Consider the following 18,940-nt stretch of genomic DNA (forward strand, 5'->3'; position numbering starts at 1 on the left):
CAGGGAGTCCTGGCGTGCTGCGATTCGTGGGGTCGCAAAGAGTCAGAGACGACTGAGTGACTGAACTGATATGTATTACTAAATCAAAAGATAAATAATTTTATAAAAGAAAGAAAACAAAAAAGAAACTGGCAAATCTAGAGATAGGGCAGACCTCATGATTAATCCACCTCCATCCTAATCCCCTAATGACAGCAAAATAGTTCAGTCATTATGGGAGTCCATTATACAACATACCACCCAAAAAGAGAGTATACACTTCTGCTCTAGCAGCCCAAGTAAAAGACCTCAGATGTTTTTTGGACTGTATTGCTTAAACTTATGCCCATCCCTAACCAATGACTGTGATCATGCAAATTTTACTAATTTAAGGCAGATTGTTTAAGACAACTAGAGTCTACTAGAGAAGCTAGTAGTGAGACTGGTATTCCCCAGAGTCTATGTAACAGTGACTTCTGAAAGAAAATCCAGGCACTGTTAGGAAGGAGAAAAGCAAGAAAAGATGCTGGGTAGGCACCCAACAAGGTCAACAATCGTGACGCAGCAGGCGAAGAGTTGTGGAAATACAGCATACACACATAAGACAATAGTATGAACAACAGTGCATAAGGACCAGAAATGATCGTCAAGCAATCAGGGCTTGGTAAGGAGATCTATGGGAACAGCACATACATGTACAAACAGAATCAGAGAAATGGGATCAGGGTTAAGTACAAGGAGGATGTATAATGTGATTACTCTGAATAAAAAACAACAAAGGAACCAGCTCCAAGAGGGTGTTGGAAGTAATTAACCTAAAGAGCCCCTCCAAATTCCCATGAAAGAAGTCAATCAGTTTAGCAATTCTGCACCTTCAAAGCTGACTAGGTAAGGGATCACCGAGCCAAACTCAAATGTTTAAATAATATCTTCCCTGAATAATTGTGTGTGTATGTAAAATACCGCAGTCTCTAACTGTCTTATAGGTAGTTAGCAGAATATCTGACTCTAGATCTCAGATTATATAAAAACAGAGTAAACATTAAAAATGTTACATATAACATACATTTTGTATTACAAAATCAGCATTGGGCTTCTAAAGGAAAATGAAAAAACTACAGTCCTAAAAACCTGAAAAATGAAAACCAAGGGATAAAGGATAATAAGAAGTATAGCCAGACAGATGTAAAATCATGCCATCCGGGGTCCTACCCACTGGATGCCATAACACTGACCACAGCACCAATTCCTTTCCTCTTCCCCTTCCCTCTTACTCCCTAACCCCACTTCCCTTGATACCTATACTCTATTTTTCAAAGGCCTGAAAGAAGCAAAGAACTATAAAGCCCAATTCATCACTACGCAAAAGCATGACATAATCTCATCAAAACCTACCTTTTGTGATTTGGAAGTGATAATAATCCTAAAGTTTTACTTTCACAGTTCAAGAAAATGAATAAACTAATTACTCTCACCATTTACTTTCTCTTATGAAGTTAGAAGCAAAGATAATAGATCAACCTGGGTCCAATCAGAAGGGAAAAAACCACACAGCAGTTTGAATAAGGGAAATCAAATATAAAGAATTATTCACTATAACTGAGTTAACCAGGAGACTGGCTAGCCAAAAGTAAAAAGAAATCTAAAGAATATAGGAATAGCAGATATAAAGAGCACCCACTACTTTCTGGTGCTGGAACTCAGCACCCAAGAACAACACCCCCTTTGACTCTACCCACCAGGCACCCGATAAGATCTAAATCTTATTGGAGAGGACACAGCCACGGCTCACCAAATGACAGTGAAGTCTCTACAGGTGCTGTGCCAGTAGAACTTGATGGAAATCCACCTTTTGTAAATTGCCAGATACCTACCGTACATGGTGCCAGGAAAACCTGGTTGCAAGGAAGTGTCTCACCAGAGGCACTCTATTTAAAAAAAAAATCACCCAAGGGGAATGCTGGGGCAAGCTGCAGGTGACTAAGTGCTACTGGCCCCATGGCACCCTAGGACTGGGCACCGGAGGAGCAGCACATGCCCAGGAGCCTGCTAGAGGGACTGCAGGTCCCAGGAGCCAGGCAGTGGGGGAGCTGAGCTCTGAGGAATCACTCAAGCTACAGAAGCTGGACACTGAGGAAGTCATGTGGGCTGCAGGAGCGAGAGGCACTTGACCGGACAGTACATAAAATATCACACTGGTCTACTACTTGAACACAACCATGCTGACTGGATCTGATGAACAAGAAATGACAAAGTCCTTTAGATGCCTTATTAACACACATGCCAATAAACCCCAGAGAAACTCATGGGTCCCCCACCTCAGTCAAGTAAATGGGGTTTAACAGTTTGAAGCAGCAGTTAGCAAACTTCTTCTATAAAGGTCCACATAGTAAATATTTTAGGCTTTACGGATTCTGTCCTTTATTCTTTTTTTTTTCCCCAAACATTTAAAAATATTTTTAAAAATTCTTAGCTTACAAGTCACACAAAAACAGGTAATAGGCCAAATCAGACCCACAGCATGCAAGATATATACTCTGCAAGGTGAAATATAAGCTGCTCTAATGCACCACCTATCATGAAAAGAGGCACAGTTGTGCAGTAAGTTCTTTGAATTTTGAAGGCAACACATTTGCATGCGCTATTTTGACCCATCTATAGAGTCATGGGTAAAGCCGCCTGCTTTGAGTAGAATCAGAGCAAGAGAAGGCTCTGAAGCTCAGATCCTTCAAGGATAAAGGTCTGCTCATTTACCGGGAAAAAATTCTAACCATCTAAGGCTCTGGCTGAGGGCAAGGAAATACGGAATAAGTTGTACAAAGTCATGGATATCAATTATGGCCTTGTGGTCAACTAGAGGAACAAGGATTGTAAAAGTTTTACATATTTTCTATTTGCTCATTATATGTGTATGTGTATATATATGTATTAATATACATTATTTTATATATACACACACACACACACACACACACACATACATATGTTAACAAATTTCCTTCTCTTTCCTTACCATTTTTATTTTATGGACAAGTTGTTAGAAGATGGCTTTACAATTTTGTCCTTACACAACAGAACATTCAGTGGGACTATGGCTGATTTTAGAAAGCGTTTAGAGACTCCTTTTAATTTTGGCATGAATCATAGACCACCACCCTACCCCGCTGGGGGTTACTGTCTCCTGTGCAGTAGAGTGCGGAAGGACTCTTCGTTCTTAGAGAGTGGAGTGAAGACCGTAAGCAAACTGGCCCTGTCCATGGTGCCCAAGGGCAACAGCATGTACACCTGCCGCTGTGGGTGTGCCCAGACTGCCGGCGCACACTGGCGAAGGAGGAGCGCCACAGTGGCCTCGACCAGCCGGCGATTTTGCTGTTTCGAATGACACTCCTGGAGCACAGGTTTACACATCCTGGTGTATATACATGTAGCAAAGGAATTGTTGAGTCAAACCGTTAGCTCAGCTTGTAAAGAATCCGCCTGCAATGCAGGAGACCCGGTTGGATTCCTGGGTCAGGAAGCCTGTCCCCTGGAGAAGGGATAGGCTACCTACTTCAGTATTCTTGGGCTTCCCTGGTGGCTCAGATGGTAAAGAATCTGCCTGCGATGCAGAAGACCTGGGTTTGATCCCTGGGTTGGGAAGATCCCCTGGAGGAGGACATGGCAACCCACTCCATTATTCTTGCCTGGAGAATCCCCATGGACAGTGGAGCCTGGTGGGCTATAGTCCTGGGGTCACAGAGTCAAACACGACTGAGCGACTAAGCCATGGCTGATTTTGAAATGTGACATAGTAAGTAATTAATACAACGACTCTTGGAATTGTGCATTTGCTCATTTGGAGAAAGAAAAAAATGTCTTCACTTGTAAGAATAGCTTTATCTTGTTGGGCAGAAATACAGTTGTTAGTTATTATACAATCAAACAAGAGGCCTTAATAAATTTTAAAAGCACATGTTCTGACCACAATGGACTTAAAATCAATAATAAACACACATGAAACCCTAAAATATTTGGAAATTAAATCCACACTTCTAAATAACCAATGGCTCAAAAAAGAGATCACATAGTAAACTGAAAATATCTTGAACTGATGACAAAAACATAAACATATCAAAATTTGGGGGATGCAGCCTAAGCAGTGCTTAAAGAGAAATTTGTAACTGAACGGTTGTATTAGAAAAGAATAAAGGTCTCAAATCAATAACTTAAGCTTCTACCTTAAGAAACTAGAAAAAGAACAACAAACTAAACGTAAAGCAAGCAGAAGGAAAGCTATAATAAAGATTACAGCGGAAATCAATGAAAACAGAAAAACAACAGGTAAAATCAATGAAACAAAAAGTTGGTTCTTGAAAATATCAAAACCAATAAACTTTTAGCTACACTGAGCAAGAAGAGAAAAAGATAGTAACTACCCCAATCAGAAATGAAACAGGAGGCATCACTGCTGACTCTATAGGATCACTTTTATGCCAACAAATGACACAACTTAGATAATAGGCGGGAAATCCTAGAGAGAAGCAACTTACCAAAACTTACGCAAGAAGAAAGAGAAAATCAAAATTGACCTGTAACATGTAAAGACATTGAAGTTGTCATTTAAATTTTTCTGATAAAGAAAAACTCATGAACAGATAACTTCATGGATGAATTCCACCAAATATTTAAAGAAGAAATAATACTAATCCTTTACAAACTCTTTCAGAAAATGTAAGAGGAGAGAACACTTCCCAACTCATATTAAAATGCCAGAATTGCCATAAGATCAGTCAAAGACAGCACAAGAAAATCACCTGCCAATATTCCTCAAAAACACAGACACAAAATCCTAAACAAAACATTACTAAACCAAATCCAGTAACACATAAAAAGGATTATATACCACGACCAAGTAGGATTTATCCTAGGAATGCAAAGCCAGTATAGCATTAAAAAATCAATTAATGTAATGAGTCATATTAATAGAATAAAGTAACTAACCACATGGTTATCTCAATAGATGCAGAAAAGCATCTAACAAAATCCAACATTTGTTCATGATAGGAACTCTCAACAATCTAGGAACAGAAGGAAAGGTCCCCAACTTTCTGAAAGGGCATTTCTGAAAAGATCACAGTGCTACCATCATTCCTAATGGCAAAAGAGTAATAGGGAAGAACAAATCTGACTCCACATTAGACCTATTTCTTTTGCTTTAGTTAACAATGATTGTGTATAGTCTGAAATATATAGGATAGCCTATTTTCAAGGCAGATCTTTAAAAGTCCATTCATATACATATAAAAAGTTGCAGAAGAGGGAATAACATTTGTTGGAGGTTTACAACAACATCATGACCTGACCTATGTGGACAGCTGCAAGAACAAAGAATTCCTGCATCAACAGTCTGCAACAACCAACCAACCAAGTGAGAGTCAATTCCTAGGCAGGTTGATAAGTCCAGGGGTCCCCAAGAAGAGAGGGGTCTGGAATTCTCAAGGAGGAGGAAAGGACAAACTGTTTTTCCCTCTACATTCCTTAGGATTATATAACAATAATGTATCCTGCTTGAGGACAGTCTCTGAAAAAAAAAAACCTTCTGGCTAATCCTGTAATCTTAAAATGTAAATTATGGGAGTAGGTCTAGTAAGGTCTTTACAATCACCAGACATTCTTTTGATTCACTGAAATAACTAATTAAAAGTATATAACTCCATTGCTAATACTAGCGAGGGGGCACTCTTTCTGCCCCCTTCTGATGTCTATGTCAGAAGCTTTCTCTATCTCTTTTATACTTTAATAAAACTTTACTACACAAAAGCTCTGAATGATCAAGCCTTGTCTCTGCCCTGGATTGAATTCTTCTCCGGAGGCCAAGAATCCCAGCGTCTTTCATGGTTCAGCAACAACGTTTCACAAGGGCACCCTTTTCTCACTTTGCCCTTAAAAATGCTTTGCTGTAACACTTCAGGGAGTTTGGGACTTGGGGGGTTGGGGGGAGAAATAAGCCACCTGTCTCCTTGCACAGTTCTGCAATAAACCTTTCTCTGCTCCAAACACCGACCTTTCAATTTTGTTTGGCCTCACTGTGACTGTGCTAAGTCACTTCAGTCGTGTCTGACTCTGTGTGACCCCATAGACGGCAGCCCATCAGGCTCCCCCCGTCCCTGGGATTCTCCAGGCAAGAACACTGGAGTGGGTTGCCATTTCCTTCTCCATGGGGCACACAAGATTAAATGCTTTCCTCCTAAGATCAGGAACAAGTCAATAAGATCTATGCTCCTTATTTCTGTTCACAATGTATTGGAGGTTCTAGGGCAAAAAAAAAAAAAAAAATTAAAGGCATCTAGATACAAAGATTTATCTAGTCAATCCTAAAGGAAATCAGACCTGATATTAATTGAAAGAACTAATGCTGAAGCTCCAATACTTTGGCCACCTGATGCGAAGAACTGATTCACCAGAAAAGACCCTGATGCTGGGAAAGATTGAAGGCAGGAGGAGAAGGGGACGACAGAGGATGAGTTGGCTGGATGGCATCACGACTCGATGGACATGAGTTTGACAAGCTCTGGGAGTTGGTGATGGACAAGAAGTCTGGCATGCTGCAGTCCATGGGGTGGCAAAGAGTCGGATACGACTGAGCGACCGAACTGAACTGAGATACAATAAGTAAAAACTGTATTCACAAATGACATGATATTGTATGTAGAAAATTCTAAGGAATTCACACAAAAAACCCTGCTTAATATAATATTAAAGTAAGGTTGCAGGACACAAGATAAATAAACAAAAATCAATTATATTTTTGCATATTGGCAATGAACAATCCAAAAACAAAATCTGAAAAATTCTACTCACAATAGCACAAAAAAGTTAAACACTTCAAAATAAAGTTAACAAAACAAGGGCAAGACTTGTGCACTTAAAATTACAAAACATTGGTAAAAGAAATGAAATGTGGTACAAAACAGAAAGACAATCCATGTTCATGTTAAGATGGCAACAGCAATTCTCCCCCAAACAAATCTACAGATTATATGCAATTTCTATCAAAATCCATCACAGTAGGCTTTTTTGGAAAAAATGACAACCTGATACAAAAATTTATATGGAAATCTAAGGAAACCAGCATAGACACAACAATTTTGAAAAAAAAAAAAATCAGAAGACTTATACTACCCCATTTCAAAATTAACTACAAAGATACCATATAATCAAGACAGTATGGTGCTGGTATGAGAAGAGGCATAACAATGACTCAAACAGAAATGAGAGTCTAGAAATAACTTATGGTCACTTGATTTTTGACAAAGGTGCAAAGGTGATTAAATGGGAAAAGGATCTTTTTATTTTTCCTCAACAAATAATGCTAAAACAACTGGATATCCATACACACAAAAAAGATGAATTTGGACCCATACTGCATACCATACACAAAAGTTAACAGAAACTGAACATGAACCTAAAGCATTATTTTTTTAAAAAACTGATAAACTGGACTTCCTCAAAATAAAAACTTGTATTTCAAAAGATACCATGGAGAAAATGAAAGACAAGCAACAGACTGGGTAATAAATTATTTACTGAAATAATTTATAAAATATACATTGGGCTTGTACCCAGAATACACAAAGAATGTGTACAGCCCAATAAGAAGGCAAACCAATCCAAAAAATGGACTAAAGATTTCAGTAGACATTTCAAAGACAACATAGGAACAGTATATAAGTATTTGAAAATATGTTCAACATCATTAGCCAATAGAGAAACGCAAATTAAAACTAATATGAGATACTACTTCATACTAAGATGGCTATGAAAAAAGATGCAGTGACAAGTCAAGATATGGAAAAACTGAAACTCTCACACAATGCTTGTGGGAACATGATAGGGTATGGCCATATTGGAAAACAGTTTAGCTGTTTCTTAAAAAATTAAAATGTGAACCTACTACACAACCCAGTAATCTCCTCATGGGTATTTATCCAAGAAAAATGAGAACATATGTCCACACAAAGACTTGTACATGAATGCTCATAGCAGCATTATTCATAATAGCCAGAAAGTAAAAACAACTGATGTCCATCAACTGATGAATGGATAAAGAAAATGTAGTATAGGCATACAATGGTTATTTATCAATAAACAGGAACAAACTACGGATACATGCTACAGCATGGATGAATCTCAAAACCATTATGCTAAATGAAGCCAGGCATAAGACGGCACTTATTTCATAAATCCATCTCCATAAAAGGCTAATTGATAGTGATAGAAAGCAAATCAATGGTTGCCTGAGGCTAAAAGCCAGCACCAGGTCTGAGTACAAAACCTGCAGAGGCAAACTTATTAAGGTGATGTAAAATTTCTAAAACTGAATTGCTGTGATCACTGCACAATCTCAAAAATCTTCTAAATTTACTAAAAATCACTTAATTATTTAGAAAAGAGGATACAGTTCCAAAAGGTGATTTTTATATGAATTTTGCTTTCCTGTTATTAGAGATACGTAACAGGAAGATTATAGATGTTCCTGTTTTAACAGGGAAATGTTTTCTACACACTCAGCACAGTTTATTGAAGAGCCTAAGAGAATGAATGGACCAGGTAACTCTGCAAAGTCTCTTCAAAAATCAGTCCAAAAATGTCTCTTTTTTTAATGTGTTTCATGGGGTAGTGATAGGCTTGCTACCATTATTACACGGGTTTGGGCTATCTTTTTAAGGTAAACATTTTTCCCATTACAGCTACAAACAAAGTAAAATAAAGATATGTAAAAATAGAGATCTGTATTTTTCATGTTCTTAAAAAAGAAAGTCCAAAAAATAAGTGTGATATTTAGTAGAAAATTTTAAATGCTCAAGATTTGCCTTTTTATCTACTTTATTTTCTAATGAACTTTTAAAGTTTTTCCTTCTCTACTTCCACTGCATTTTTATTAAAACACTGCAAAGTCAATGCACTTCTTTTATAGATGTTTCTTTCATACTAAAAGGTCAGTCTTTCAAGATCTATGAACAAAAACAGAAAATGTACATACCCCAGCCTAAAATAAAATTGAATAAATCCACTTGGGGGTGGGGGGGATCAAGATGGCAGAATAAGAGGACATGCAGGACACCTTCCCCCATAAATACAGCAAAAACACATCTATATGTGGAACAATTCTCAAGGAAAACTACCTGGAAACTGGCAGAAGAACTATAAAATCAAAGCTATAATAAAGATACACACATAATCGGGCAGGACAGAAAGAAGAGTAATGAGTTGGATCTATGCCCCTGGGAGGGGACTAAAAGGAAAAGGGAGATCACACAAGCAGACACTTATCCTGTGAAAGTGAGTGGGTCAAGCCACAGAATGGGTGTCCCAGTCCTGGGGACCTATGTGGATGAGACAAGCCCCCCTGGCTGCTACTAGGACAGATAGACTGAAGAAGTCAAGGCTCCACTAGTAAGAGGCGCATAGGTATTGCCTCACCACTAGACAGGGAGGAGGGAGGTCTGTCTTAGAGGCTGCTCCCTTGCCACATTCCCCAGTCCACTCTGAGAAAAATCCCTGCCCCTTCTCTGTCCATGGCACAGCTTGGCCCTGGCTCTAGAGTAGCCAGGACCTGGGGAAAGACTCAATCTAGGGACACCGAGACGACAAGAGGGTCTATAAGGTGTGGGCCTGCTAAGGCAGCAGTAGCCACTGTTGATGCTTATTTACAGTACCACAGTGCCACTGGGGAAGTCCAATTATCTCAACAGATGCAGAAAAATCATTTGACAAATTTCAACATTCATTCATGATAAAAATTGGATATGGTGGGAATATATCTCAATATAACAAGAGACATTTATGACAAATCCACAGCCAACATAATTAAGACCCAACTATTAAATGAAATTAAAAGTTTCAACTGTTTCAGCTGAAACCCTTTCAGCTAAATTAAAAATCCAGACAAAGATGCCCACTCTTGTCATTTCCATTGCTGTGTCCTAGACACAGCAATAAGACAAGAAAATAAATAAAAGGTATCCAAACTGGAAAGAAAGAAGTAAAACTGTCACTATTTGCAGATGACATGATACTCTATAGAGAACCTTAGAGCTTCCACCCAAAACTATAAGTATAAATGAAATCAGCAAGACTACAGGATACAAGATTAATATGTAGAAATCTATTGTATTAATAATCTGTTACACTAATAATGAAACATCAGAAAAAGTAAAACAATAAACATATTTAAAATTGTACCCCAAAAAATAAACATAGGAATAAACTTACAAAGGAAGTAAAAGACTTATACTCAGAAAATTATAAAGCAATGATGAAGGAAACTGAAATGATTCAAAAGAAAAGGGGGAATAAAATAGAAATGGAAAGCTAACTCATGTGCTTGGACTACATGAATTAAAATTATTAAAGTGCCCATACTATCCAAAGCAATCTACAGATTTAATGTAATCCCTATCAAAATACCCCTAACATTTATCACAGGATGAAAACAAATAATCCTAAAATTATATGGAACCACAAAAAAAACCCTGAACTGCCAAAGCATCCTGAGAAAAAAAACAGTAAAGCTGGAGGTACAACCCTCCCTGACTTCAGACTATAATGCAAAGCCACAGTAATCAAAACAGCATGGTATTGTCAGAAAAAGACACATAGATCAATGAAACAGAATACAGAGCCCCAAACAAATCTATGCACCAATGGTCACTCTATGACAAAGGAGGCAAGAATATACAATAGAGAAATGATAGTCTCTTGAATAACTGGTGTTAGGAAAACTGTACAACCATATGTAAAACAATGAGATTAGGTTATTTCCTCACATCACATACAAAAATAAACTCAAAATGGTTTAAAGACCTAAACGTTTACAACCTGAAACCATAAAACTCCCCAAACAGAACAGAGGTAGAACAGTTTTACAGAAATATAGCAGTATTTTCTTCGATCAGTCTTCTATGGAAAAATAAATAAAAGCAAAAACAAACAAATGGGCCTCCATCACCTCCACTAGCTTTATTGGTAGTAATGCTTCCTAAGTCCCACTTGATATTACACTCCAGGATGTCTGGCTCTAGGTTAGTAACCACACACCATCATGGTTATCCAGGTCATTAAGACCTTTTTTGTGTATCTCTTCTGTATATTCTTGTGACTTCTTCTTAATCTCTTTTGCTTCTGTGAGCTCCTTGCCATTTCGTCTCTTCTCATGCCCATCTTTGCATGAAATGTTCCCTTGATATCTTCAATTTTCTTGAAGAGATCTCTAGTCTTTCCTATTCTACTGTTTTCCTCTAATTCTTTGCATTGTTCAATTAAGAAGGCTTTCTTATTTCTCGCTGCACTTCTCTGGAACTCTGGATTCAGTTTGGTATATCTTTCCCTTTATTCTTTGCTTTTTTTCTTCTCTTATTTTCTCAGCTATTTGTAAAGCCTCCTCAGACAACCACTTTGCCTTCCTGCATTCCTTTTCTTTGCAATGGTCTTCATCATGGCCTCTTGTACAACGTTATGAATACAGTTCTTCAGGCACTCATCTACCAGAACTAACCTCTTGAATCTATTTATTACCTCCACTGTATAATCATAAGGGATTTGATTTAGGTCATGCCTGAATGACCTAATGGATTTCCCTACCTTCCTTAATTTCAGCCTGAATTTTGGAATAAATAGCTCATGATCTGAGCCAGTCAGCTCCACGACTTTTTGCTGACTGTATAGAGCTTCTCTATCTTTGGAGGCAAAGAATATAATCAATCTGATTTCGATATTGACCACCTGGTAATGTCCATGTGTAGAGTCATCTCTTGTGTTGCTGGAAAAGGGTTTTTGCTATCATTAGTGTGTTCTCTTGACAAAACTCTGTTACCCTTTCCCCTGCTTCATGTTGTACTCCAAGGCCAATTCTGCCTGTTACTCCAGGTATCTCTTGACTTCCTACTTATGCACTCCAACCTTCTATGATGAAAAGAACATCCTTTTTTTTTTTTTTTTTTTTGGTCTGGTGTAAGTTCTAGAAGGTCTGTAAGTCTTCATAGAGCCATTCAACTTCAGCTTCTTCAGTATTAGTAGCTGGGCTATAGACCTGGATTACTGTGATGCTGAATGGCTTGCTCTGGAAACAAATTGAGATTGCTCTGTCATTTTTAAGACTGCACCCAAGTATTGCATTTCGGACTCTTCTGTTGACTATGAGGGCTACTCTATTTCTTCTAAGGGATTATTTTCCACAGTAGTAGATATAATGACCATCTGAATTAAATTTGCCCGTTCCTATCCATTTTAGTTCACTGATTTCTAAAATGTCAATGTTCACTCTTGCCATCTCCTGCTTGACCGCATCCAATTTACCCTGATTCATGGACCTAACATTCCAGGTTCCTATGCAATATTGTTCTCTGCTGCTGCTAAGTCCCTTCAGTCATGTCCGACTCTGTGCGACCCCACAGATGGCAGCCCACCAGGCTCCCCTGTCCCTTGGGATTCTCCAGGCAAGAATACTGGAGGGCGTTGCCACTTCCTTCTTGAATGCATTAAAGTGAAAAGTCAAAGTGAAGTCGCTCAGTCGTGTCTGACTCTAAGCGACCTCATGGACTGCAGCCTACCAGGCTCATCCGTCCATGGGATTTTCCAGGCAAGAGTACTACTTTTACCACCAGACACATCCACAACTGAGTGTCATTTCCACTCTGACCCAGCTCTCTTTCTGGAGCTGTCTCTCCACTCCTCCCCAGTAGCATATTGGACACCTATAAACCTAGAGTGTCATCAAAGGACTGAAAAAGTATGGACCAACAGAAGAAGACGATATTAAGAAGAGGTGGCAAGAATACACAGAAGAACTATACAGAAAAGATCTTAATGACCCAGATAATCACGATAGTGTGATCACTCACCTAGAGCCAGACATCCTGGAGTGCAAAGTCAAGTAAGCCTTAGGAAGCATCACTATGAACAAAGCTAGTGGAGGTGATGGAACTGCAGTTGAGCTATTTCAAATTCTAAAAGATGATGCTGTTAAAACGCTGTACTCAATATGCCAGCAAATTTGGAAAACTCAGCAGTAGCCACAGGACTGGAAAAGGTCAGTTACCATTCCAGTCTCAAAGAAAGGCAATGCCAAAGAATGTTTAAACTACTGCACAATTGCACTCATCTCACACACTAGCAAAGTAATGCTCAAAATTCTCCAAGCCAGGCTTCAACAGTCCATGAACTGAGAACTTCCAGATGTTCAAGCTGGACTTAGAAAAGGCAGGGGAACCAGAGATCAAATAGCCAACATAAACTGGATCATTGAAAAAGCAAGAGAATTCCAGAAAAGCATCTACTTCTGCTTCACTGAGTATGCTAAAGCCTTTGACTGTGTGGATCACAACAAACTGTGGAAAATTCTGAAAGAGATGGGAATACCAGACCACCTTACCTGCCTCTTAGGAAGTCTGTATGCAGGTCAAGAAGCTACAGTTATAACTTGACATGTAACTACGGATTGGTTCCAAATTGGGAAAGGAGTATGTCAAGGCTGTATATCGTTACCTTGCTTACTTAACTTATATGCACAGCACATCATGCAAAGTGCTGGACTGGATGAGGTACAAGCTGGAATCAAGATGCTGGGAGAAATATCAACAACCTCAGATATGTAGATGACACCACCCTTATGGCAGAAAGTCAAAAGGAACTAAAGAGCCTCCTGATGAAAGCGAATGAGGAGAGAGAAAAAGCTGGCTGAAAACTCAATATTCAAAAAACAAAGATCATGGCATCCAGTCTCATCATTTCATGGCAAATATGTGAGAAAACAATGGAACAGTGACAGCCTTTATTTTCTTGGGCTCCTAAATCACTGCAGATGGTGTCTGTAGCCATGAAATTAAAAGACGCTTTTCCTTGGAAGAAAAGCTATGACAAAACTAGGTCACATATTAAAAAGCAGAGACATTACTTTACCAACAAAGGTCCGTATAGTCAAAGCTACAGTTGTTCCAGTAGTTGTATATGGATATGAGTTGGACCATTAGGAAAGCTGAGCGCAGAAGAATTGATGCTTCTGAACTGTGGTGTTAGAGAAGACTCTTGAGAGTCCCTTGGACTGCAAGGAGATCGAAGCAGTCAATCCTGAAGGAAATCAGTCCTGAATATTCATTGGGAGAACTGACGCTGAAGCTGAAAATCCAATACTTTGGCCATCTGACGTGAAGAACTGGCTCATTGGAAAAGATCCTGGTGCTGGGAAAGATTGAAGGAAGGAGGAAAAGGGAATGACAGAGGATGAGATGGTTGGATAGCATCCTGACTTGATGGACATGAGTTTGAGCAAGCTCCAGGAGTTGGTCATGGATAGGGAAGCCTGGCATGTTGCAATCCATGAAGTTACAAACAGTCGGACACAACTCACCAACTGAATTCAATCAACCTGGAGGGATTCATCTTTCAGTGTCATATCTTATTCCTTTTCATACTGTTCATGGGGTTCTCAAGGCAAGAGTACTGGAGTGGTTTGCCATTCCATTCTCCAAAATGGCGCCCAATTAAACTTTAACATTGTTGCACAGCAAAGGAAACCATCAAGAAAACAAAACCACAACTTACAGAATGCGAGAAAATATTTGCAAATTATGCAAATGACAAGAGGTAAATGTACAGAGCTCATACCACTTAACATCAAAAACTAAACAACCCAATTGAAATATGGGCAGAAGACCTGAATAAACATCTTTCCAAAGAAGACATACAGATGACTAACAGGAACATGAAAAGATGCTCAACATCACTAGTTACAAAAAATGCAAATCAAAACCTCAAGAGATATCACCTCATACCTATCAGAAAGGCCATTATCAAAAAGTCAACATATAACAAATGTTGTCAGGGATGTGAAGAAAAGGGAAGCCTCCTTCACTGTTAGTAGAAATATAAACTGGTGCCTACCACTATGAAAAACTGTATGGAAGCTCCTTAAAAAACTAAGAATAAAACTACCATATGATTCACTCTGTGTATGTTTCTGGAAAAAACAAAAACACTAATTTGAAAAGGTACATCCAGCCCAAGAGCAGCACTATTTATAATAGCTGAGATACAAAAACAACCCAAATACCCAATCAAGAGATGACTGGATTAAGATGTGAATTATATAAAAACGATGTAATATTCAGTTCAGTCGCTCAGTCGTGTCTGATTCTTTGTGACCCCATGAATCGCAGCACACCAGGCCTCCCTGTCCATTACCAACTCCCAGAGTTCACTCAAACTCATATGCATCGAGTCGGTGATGCCATCCATCCATCTCATCCTCTGTCGTCCCCTTCTCCTCCTGCCCCCAATCCCTCCCAGCATCAGGGTCTTTTCCATTGAGTCAACTCTTCGCATGAGGTGGCCAAAGTACTAGAGTTTCAGCTTTAGCATCATTCCTTCCAAAGAAATCCCAGGGTTGATCTCCTTCAGAACGGACTGGTTGGGTCTCCTTGCAGTCCAAGGGACTCTCAAGAATCTTCTCCAACACCACAGTTCAAAAGCATCAATTCTTCGGTGCTCAGCCTTCTTCACAGTCCAACTCTCACATCCATACATGACCACTGGAAAAACCGTAGCCTTGACTAGACGGACCTTTGTTGGCAAAGTAATGTCTCTGCTTTTCAATATGCTATCTAGGTTGGTCATAACTTTCCTTCCAAGGAGTAAGCATCTTTTAATTTCATGGCTGCAGTCACTATCTGCAGTGATTTTGGAGCCCAAAAAGATAAAGTCTGACACTGTTTCCACTGTTTCCCTATCTATTTGCCATGAACTGATGGGACCAGATGCCATGATCTTAGTTTCTGAATGTTGAGCTTTAAGCCAACTTTTTCACTCTTCTCTTTCACTTTTCCTCAAGAGGCTCTTTAGTTCCTCTTCACTTTCTGCCATAAAGGTGGTGTCATCTGCATATGAGGTTACTGATATTTCTCCCCGCAGTCTTGATTCCAGCTTGTACTTCATCCAGCCCAGTGTTTCTCATGATGTACTCTGCATAGAAGTTAAATAATCAGGGCGACAATATACAGCCTTGACATACTCCTTTTCCTATTTGGAACCAGTCTGTTGTTCCATGTCCAGTTCTAACTGTTGCTTCCTGACCTGAATATAGGTTTCTCAAGAGGCAGGTCAGGTGGTCTGGTATTCCCATCTCTTTTAGAATCTTCCACAGTTTATTGTGATCCACACAGTCAAAGTGAGCCATAAAAAATAATGAAATTTGTAGCAACATGGATGAACCTGGAAGATATTATGCTTAGTGAAAGAAATGAGACAGAGAAAAAAAAATACTGTATTGTATCACTTATATTTGGAATCTAAAAAATAATAAAAATGAAGGTATAATACCGAAAAAGACTCATAGATACAGAAAAAGACTCACAGATATAGAAAACAAATTTGTGGTTACCAAAGCAGAGAAGGAAAGGGGAGAGGGGCAAACTAGGAGTATGGGATTAACAGACACAAACTACTACATATAAAATAGATAAGCAACTATACTGTATAGTACATGAAATTATTCCCATTATCTTGTAATGCCTATAATGGAGTATAATCTGCAAAAACACTGTAACTTGAAACTAACACAATATTGTAAATTGACTATACTTCAATTTTAAAATAATAATACATTTGATGCTGATTTCCAGGCTGACTTGAGGCTCTACCACTACCAACCTGAAACTGCCACTGATGTGAGGTTTCCTAGGCTGTCTCTGTGGCCTGGACAATCAATCCAACTTTTTACTGGCCAGGACGGCCTACCTTTAACTGGTTTTCATAAATACAAAATTTGTATAATTGTTACTGGAACTACTTGGTGAAATATGGAACTAGTTAAAAGTATCATTTATTTTTAAATGTACACGCACAGTTTCACATACAAGCAGCACCACATCTTTCACATTCAGCTAATCAATCAAGTTAATGTTTTTTATTACAGTATAGAAAACTTAGATCTTCCAAAATCATGTTTGCTTAGTAAGTGTTTTTCAAGAAATCAAGAGGTACATGACTAAATAATGAAAAGGGTGAATTAAAATATATAATATACCAAGGTATGGTTAACTCACTTTTAAAAGAAGCAGGGTCTAACTTTTACCCTGCCAGAAAGAGGGCTTTGATATAACTAGGAAAAGCAAATTCTTTTCTGATGCGGTCTTTCTTGTACACATATGAATAACGTATATGAGGGCTTACTTCCCTGCGAATCTAGTGCAGTATATTAGATTGAAATAGCATTTTAAGTTTAATGGATAAACTCACAATGATTATGTTTTCTATCAAAGTTTTTGTACAAGTGATCCCAACACGTGGTATGAATTCTACCATTTGTAACAATCTTTCCTCTCCTCCTGATGGAAGTAATGAAAAAATGTTTTGAGCTGCACACCACTAAAGGTGAGTGACATCCGTAAAGAATGGAATATTGGTGGCCCCAAAGTGCCCTACTCATGTGATAAAAAGTCAACCACATCTCAGTTATGATGCATTAAATGGGAAAAGGGTTAGAATGAAACCAGGAGCCTGAGAGCTTTCCAACAATTTCAGATTACGACAAACATTCCAACATAGGTCTTTGCTGGAAAATTCCTCAGCCTTTCCTTGACATTCTGGTCCCAAATTTCCTATGTTTTTAAAACTCCAAATCTTTTTTCCCTTTCCGGACTTTTCCAGCCCATGCCACATGACCATAGAGGGTTCATGTTGTAAACGCGTCCACGTAAAAAATTACCGAAAAAGCAAGCTAAACAAACATCCCCAGCTTTCCGAAAAAAAAAAAAAAAAAAAAAAAAAAAAACACCTCCCCAAGGCTTTGGACGCTATTTGGCCTGCCATTCCAAAAAAGTGAGTTTCTGGGAAATTGTCGCCCATCAGAACCCTCCTCTCCTCCTAAGATGCAAAGCTGGGAAAGCAGGAAGGGTAACAAACCGCCCCGGGCTCCTCTAATTGGGCCCCCACCACCCAGCACTCTGGGGGCGGGGGGCGGTGCGGCGAGCAGGCAGCCAGCTTTAAAGGGTGATGAATTTTAAATGGCGAGCTTTTCAGAGCGCCCAAGGATCCAGGGCAAAGAAAGTCACCTTTGCTCCTGTCCTTTTAAGACCTAGCTGCCTCCGCTTAATGAACAGAAAGAAGCAAAACGGCAATCCCCAGTTCCCACAGCTATGGGGGGGGGGGTCCCTTCCGCTCGACCCCTCGGTCGGCTCCACCCCCTGAGCCTGCCCCGCCCTCTAACCACGCCCCTCGCCTGCGGCCCCGCCCCCCCAGGGTTGGCCCCCACCTCAAACCTCTATCCACTTCGCAGCCCCGCTCACCGCCCAAGCCCTGCTCACTCACCTAGGTGCGGTGCGCGCCGCGGACGTTCTCGCGAGCCTTTCCTCCCTACCCCAACCCACACCCTCAAGCTGACGTGTCGGCCAGACCCCCGAGGGAGGCAGACGCCTTCACTCGCGCTCTGCGGCCTCTCTCTTACCGGTGGTCCGCGCCAGAGCAACTTCAGCAGTTTGGGCAGTGGCGGCAAGGCTGCCAACCGCCCGGGTTCTGTGGCTTGAAAATTTGACTTTGCCTCGTACTGGATTTTGTGTTTTGTTTTGACTCTTTTAGAATTTTCCCGCGGCTGCTCGGCAGCTGAGCCGCGCGCGCACGTATTCGCAGTGCACTCTGGGGCTTGGCCAGCGACCCTGCACCCCGGCGGCCTCGCGGGAAAATTCCGACGAATCTCGTGCTCGTGGGGCGGGACGCGGGCCCAGGCTCGGCCGGAAGTCGGTCCGTTGGGGCGGGCCTAGGCGAGGGGTCCTACTGAGGCTGCCTTAGATGTTCCTGAGCACTAAGCTGGTGTCGCGGGCTTCAAGTAGACCGCAGGAAGGATCTGAAGGGGGAAAACCTTGGGTTTTTAAATAGGTTGTTGCTCAATTTCAAGATTCTGTTCAAAATGCAGAAAATTTTTAAAAGAAAA

General features: G+C 39.9%; 1 protein-coding gene across 2 annotated transcripts in view; it reads right to left on the bottom strand.

Annotated features, from left to right (window-relative positions):
* Window positions 1-18,666, bottom strand: part of FANCC (FA complementation group C) — a 313,057-nt gene extending 294,391 nt beyond the window's left edge. The window contains exon 1 of one of the 2 annotated variants that reach the window (XM_055578994.1): window positions 18,458-18,666. The gene's annotated coding sequence lies outside the window, so the exon portion shown is untranslated. The remainder of the gene's footprint in view (window positions 1-18,457) is intronic. The other variant, XM_055578993.1, reaches the window with a different exon arrangement.
* Between the last annotated feature and the right edge of the window lie 274 nt (window positions 18,667-18,940).

Source organism: Bubalus kerabau, chromosome 4 (assembly GCF_029407905.1).
Source record: "Bubalus kerabau isolate K-KA32 ecotype Philippines breed swamp buffalo chromosome 4, PCC_UOA_SB_1v2, whole genome shotgun sequence".
Classification (NCBI taxonomy): domain Eukaryota; kingdom Metazoa; phylum Chordata; class Mammalia; order Artiodactyla; family Bovidae; genus Bubalus; species Bubalus kerabau.